The sequence below is a fragment of the Mauremys reevesii genome, linkage group 6, assembly GCF_016161935.1.
Source record: "Mauremys reevesii isolate NIE-2019 linkage group 6, ASM1616193v1, whole genome shotgun sequence".
NCBI classification, from domain to species: domain Eukaryota; kingdom Metazoa; phylum Chordata; order Testudines; family Geoemydidae; genus Mauremys; species Mauremys reevesii.
Genome location: NC_052628.1, coordinates 93,817,586 through 93,823,385, shown reverse-complemented (window position 1 = coordinate 93,823,385; position 5,800 = coordinate 93,817,586). Strand labels below are relative to the sequence as shown.

Genomic DNA, 5,800 nt, shown 5'->3' with positions numbered 1-5,800 from the left:
GACAAGATACTTCCAAGGAAAAGGGAAGACTCAGTCAACAGACTGTTCAACCACTTGGCGGGTGGAAGAGTGTGCCCAAGTCTCCCTGAGAGAAGGGAAGGCACTAGATGGTTCTTTACCCCTGGCCCTGATACTAACTCCCACCCAGCTTGGGCCAGGGTTACATTTCTGATTGACTTGTTTTCTTTTTAAGTAAAGATTTTTATTTTCCAGCACTAGCTGGATGCATGGTCTTTTTGGTCCAGCTGTACGCAGTGGGCACTTTCCCGACATGACACCCGCACAGAGATCATCTGTGTTAGAAAAACAAGTCTCCTTAACAGCAACTGCCAGCAACAGTGTATCTGCATTGGTGGTAGCTGTGGTGTAAGCCCCTAGTGGAGGCAGAGCTCAGGCATTATTACCACTCTCATGAACATCTGCCCTGACCTGACTACTGCTGTGATATGTTTTTTCTAGACCTAATAGACCCATATCATTTTAGTGTAACTGCTATTGGACTTGACCATACTATTTAGATGCTGATGGAAAAGATTTTAAAAATTTATCTTTCAAATTACCTTATTAGCTTGTTGCTTTTTAATGCGTTGGGATTTTTTTTTGTTTTTGTTATGCAGTCATCTTTCAGTCACACTGTGGTGAATAACACTACATGGCTATAATGCTGTACTGCAAACTCCAGGCATTCAAAAATCATGAGAGGAGCTAAAAATCATGAGATTCCTTTTTTAAAATAGTGAATTTGGGGTTCTTTTTATTTGCCTTCTGTTTTTTGAGTCTTAAGGATATACCTGGTTCACATTTTCAAGCTTACTTATAAAAAATTTTGAAAGCTGAGATTCTCATAGGCCTCCCAGAGCTGGGCTTTAAAATAAACTCCAAATATTGTGAGAGTTGGCAACATTCATAATATTCATGTTAGCTATTTTAGAAGTTTCTTTCCTCCTTCAGGGACAGCTGAATGGCTTCATACTGCCTATGGATTACTAATGCACTAAATATTAATGCTACTTTGTACTCATTATATAGTGCTTTTTATTGGAGGATTTCAAAGTGTTTTAGAAAGGTGGTAAGTTGTTGTTCCTATTTTTACAGATGAAGAATAAAGACACAGAAAGACTAAGCAACTGGCCCTAGGTAAAACTGTTAATAACAAAATATAACTGCAAAAATAATATATGAAAACAGCATAAGGAGTAAATGTTTAGAGCACTGTGAAGAGATTTGGCTGTGTGAACCACATTAACCTCAATGGAGTCATGTGCCAAAATCCCTGGCACCACTTTTAAGATTTTACCCCCAAGAGTTTTACTTAAAGCAACAGTGAAGATTCATTGCAAATGCTGGCGTTCTTCCCTTACCCACTCGGTGCCTATGTCCTGTAGCACACGTGGCACAGTATATCAAGCCTTAGTAGTAGTCTGTAGACCCTTGTTCTGTCCCGCAGTATGGTGGATAAACTGGAAAAGTCAATATTTATTACACTCTAATATTTTCACTCTTCTGAGGAATTTCCTGTACTTAAAACATATATCTCAGCAAGGTATTATACGTTACCACAGAAAAAATATTGACAACCTTGCAAGTCTTACAAAGAACAGAAAGGAAGCTTACATGATTCCCTTGATTTTTGACACTTGAAATCTGCTCACTTAGAGGTCTTAAAGAGAAAACTTTGCATTGTATTAATTAATTTGTTCACAAGGACAAATGAAATCGATACATGTTACTGCATCTCTGTGACTGAGGTACAGCCAGGTCCCCTCCCTGATATTGCATATACTATGTTTAGATCTTCTCTTAGCAGACTGTTCATACAGTGACTGTCAAATGCTAAACTTTGGCATCTCAGATTTGTCTCTCTTAAACGACTGGCCTCCTTGGAAGTGACACATTGTTAGTGATGAAAGAGGAATTGTTCATGTTCTTAGTGCCAATTTTGCAATTACGGGATAACGTATGTTTTCTGATTGATTTATGATAGGATTAAAAGACCATTTTGTTGATGTGTACACACTGTGCACAAGGATCTAGAAGTTGTTCCTCCTTTTTAAAAAAAATATAAAAATAAAAAGGAGAGATGAAAGTAAACTCAAGCATAAAATACAGCCAAGCCATCCTACATGCCATTCTTGTCTGCCACACTAGAAATACATGTACAAATAGCTTCAGGGAGACAGTCTGCTCTTAGTTGCATGCTGTGCAGTCCACTGGCATCAGTAGGATTGTCCTGGATATGTTAAACCAGATTTTAGCCTTTTACGTGGAGGAGAGATCCCTTGTATAACGAAACGTCACTTTCAGATTTGAGGTTTTATAAATATTGTACACAAACGTTCTCTGTGTGCATCAGAATTACTGTGCTTGCAAATAGGATGCCCTAGAAATGGTTTCTCCATATCAAAATGTAGGCTCAGTGTAGGGTGTCATGGTCCTGTACCAGGTATGGATTAGCTTCAGTGCCACCTACTGATGGAACAATATGATCTGGTTTAGCATTCCATTAAACAGGAGAATTTATGGAGCTGCTGCCCATCTTGCATTGGTCTGTGCATAAATAGATTATTAAATATTATTTGTATTACAGTAGTGCCTAGAGGTGTCAAGTGAGACTGGGCCCCAAGTACGCTAGGCATTGTACAAAGGTAAGAGACAATCCTGGCCCCAAGAGCTTTACAACATAACTAGACAAGACAAAATGTGGGAGGGAAAAATGGAGGCACAGAGAAGTGAAGAAACTTGCCTGAGGTAATGCAGCAATTCACTCAGGAGCAGAAGCCTGGGCTCCTGAGTCCCAGTCCAGTGCACTATCCACTGGACAACACTGCCTCCAGAGAGGAGTTCGGTCTCTAGGGATGTTAATCTGACATCTTTTCGAAGTGTAAAATATTTTTTTAAAAGCTGGGCTCTTAGATAACTTGCTATTTCACTGTATTGGCCCCATGTTCAGTAGTCTCCAGTAAGCTACAATCACTCCAGATTTCTACATGTTAGGGAAACAGGCATCAGTTCAGCAAAGCATTTAAGCACGTCCTTAAGTGCTTTCTTGAACAGGGTGGATTTAAGCATATGCTTAAGTTGATTTGCTGATGTGGTACCATATTCAGCTTTCTCCCCAGTTGTATATATGTTGGAATCCTGCAGCACTTTAACAGAACAGTATAAGGAGGACTGAGGCCCAGTAGGTTCTGGCCAATGGTGCAAGAGGTCAGAACTGAGTAACGGCACAGTGGATGAGAAGAATCTACAATTCATAGTTATGGAGGTTAGGATTAGAGTAGTTTTGGGAGCTGTGTTAAAAGCTGGTTTCAGATTGGATTGTGATTGGGGTTAAAAAGATAACTAGCAAAGCATTTAAACAATGTAAAAACAACTGCTTTATTGAAATAGTACTTTATAAGTATGTCAACACATTCATGTGTTGTAGAATCATAATAATGAGGTTATAGTTTAAAATTAATGAATAATGCTATTGGCTAGCTCAAAGAACAGTATATGGAGTTGGAGGAGACAATTCAAAGGAAAAGAGATAAGTAAGTATAACTGGAACATTTTAAAGATCAGTCACAGAACAGTATTCCAGTGCTGCTGGGCCTGGGCTTTATGCATCTCCTTTGTCTCTGAATTATTTACCGCCCCAGGTAAATGCACCATTTATATTCTTAGCGCCAGATCTTATCCCCAATTAATGAGAATTTTTCTATCGGCTCCAATGGGAGCAAATAGGCACCTAAGTGATTAAGTAGTCAAGAATTTGCTGATTAATTTATTCCTTAGATTTTTCGTCTGTATTTATTCCTTGGATATTCTGGATTATATACATGTGTAATATCTAGACTTTAAAACATGAGACAGTGTCATGAGACTTCTAGGTCTATACTTTTTAATACACAAGCTTCTCTCTCACTGAAGATCGTAGTAACCATTTTCCTCTGAGTGCCTTGTTCTTTCTTTAAAACAACAACTACTTGTGGTATATTTAACAAGGAGCACAAATGATGCTAGGTTCATATTGAAATTATTTGCCCATCTGATCCATCTTTAATAGACAGACTGCCCAAAATGACTAAACTTGCCTGCAGTTTTAGAAAAGTAAATTAATGGTCTTCTAAACATTCCTAATGATTGAGTAGTGAATATAAATCCATGTTTCTCAACCTCTCATAAATTCATTTTGTTTATACAAATATTTGGTGTAACAGCCTTTATGTCCATTGGCCTCTTAATTAATTATGGCTATTGCCTTTGACTCTCAGACATTATTGGCTTTAAGATACAAAATATTTAGTGCCCCAAAATAGTCTGGCAGAGAATTTTCAGTACAGGACAGTAATATAACACAGGACTGCAGATAAAATAATTCTTTCAAACAACACCGTTATCTTTAAGTTGAAAGATGTTTTCCTTTTTCAGGGAATTGCACACAACACCGCCGTATAAACCAAACCAACTAATTTGACTCCTTGAGGCTAGAGCTCCAACAGATTCCACTTCAAATGTATGCCTCATTGACTTTTTACTGTTTTAGATATTGATCTTATTGAATGCCATCAGTTCAGACACTGCAACCTCATTTGCAACCAGGACCAGGACTGTAGGTGATCAGCTTTTTAAAATGCTGGAGAAATGGAGGTGAAAAAATGATTTACATTGCTCTTCCTGGATTTTTATTACAGAAACAGATGTTGGAGTTTTACTGGCTGAAATAATCAGCCCCAGAGCTGGTGGGTCATCAGCCCTGCTTTCTCCACAAAGTGCCACAACTGTAAAACAAAATGTACATTCCAGAAATTACAAGTTTGTCAGATGTGCCAAAAACAGCATCTAGAGAATAAGGAAGAAGAAAGCAGAAAATAGCATGATAGCTTTGCATGATGTTGCTTAAATTATTATTTAGAGTAGATTTTGTAAATCAGTGGTTTCTTGACCTAAGATGCTAGAGGCTGTTTTGCCTTTTGGGGGAGTGGGTGTTTGTTACCCAATATAATACCCAAACGGGCAAGTACATAATATATAGTACTAAGTACCTTCAAAGCTCTTTACAAACGTTAATCAGTCCTCACTCAGTGGTATTTAAGTATCTCCAGGTTACATACAAGAAACGTGAGGCATGGACGTTTGGGAGAGTTTCCCGGGGTGACCTAGAGTCAGAATTAGAATTTGGGATTTTCCTGCTTTCCTGCCTGTCTCTATATGGTACACACTAATGTATATGGTGCAAATAAAAGCCTAAGAGCTAATCCATTCTCAACACTGTTGTTAAAATGTATATGATTTAGGAGCCTAAGTCTCATTGAAAGTTAAATGGACCTAGCCTCCTAAGTACTCCTAAATCACTTTTGAAAATGCAGTTTAGGCACTTTTGAAAGTTGCACCAAGGGACTCTGAGTTTACAGTCTGAAGCTGCAATGCAATCCATACTATGTGTAATACAAAATGTAACAGAGTGCCAGGTGGAACTTATACTTGATTGGTGTCTTCAGCCAGAGGAAAATAGGCAGTATTTTGTAAGGGGCACTGAGCTGGAAGGAGTGATTTGTTAATGAAGGATTATGGGTGCTCTTCAGAGAGGAGAGAGGTCAAACTATTTCCCAATGACCATTCTGCTGATTTCCTGATCATGCAAGAAGCTGCGTTTGGTGAGACAAAGCCGTGTGTGTACAGGTGCATGGTGCAGTTGTAACCATATGTCTTTCCCTTTGGGCTTAAGCTGTGAGGGCTTTTATGTCTGTCTTGAATAAAAAGAATCTGCACACTTCCCTGGGCATTCAGGAGCCCAGATTGAACAATACCCTCCAAA

General features: G+C 38.6%; 1 long non-coding RNA gene across 1 annotated transcript; it reads left to right on the top strand.

Annotated features, from left to right (window-relative positions):
* Positions 1-1,092: 1,092 nt before the first annotated feature.
* Positions 1,093-5,128, top strand: LOC120407893. The gene is made up of 3 exons (XR_005600310.1): positions 1,093-1,137; positions 2,588-2,645; positions 4,414-5,128. It is a non-coding gene; the product is annotated as an uncharacterized LOC120407893 (long non-coding RNA).
* The last annotated feature ends 672 nt before the right edge of the window (positions 5,129-5,800 follow it).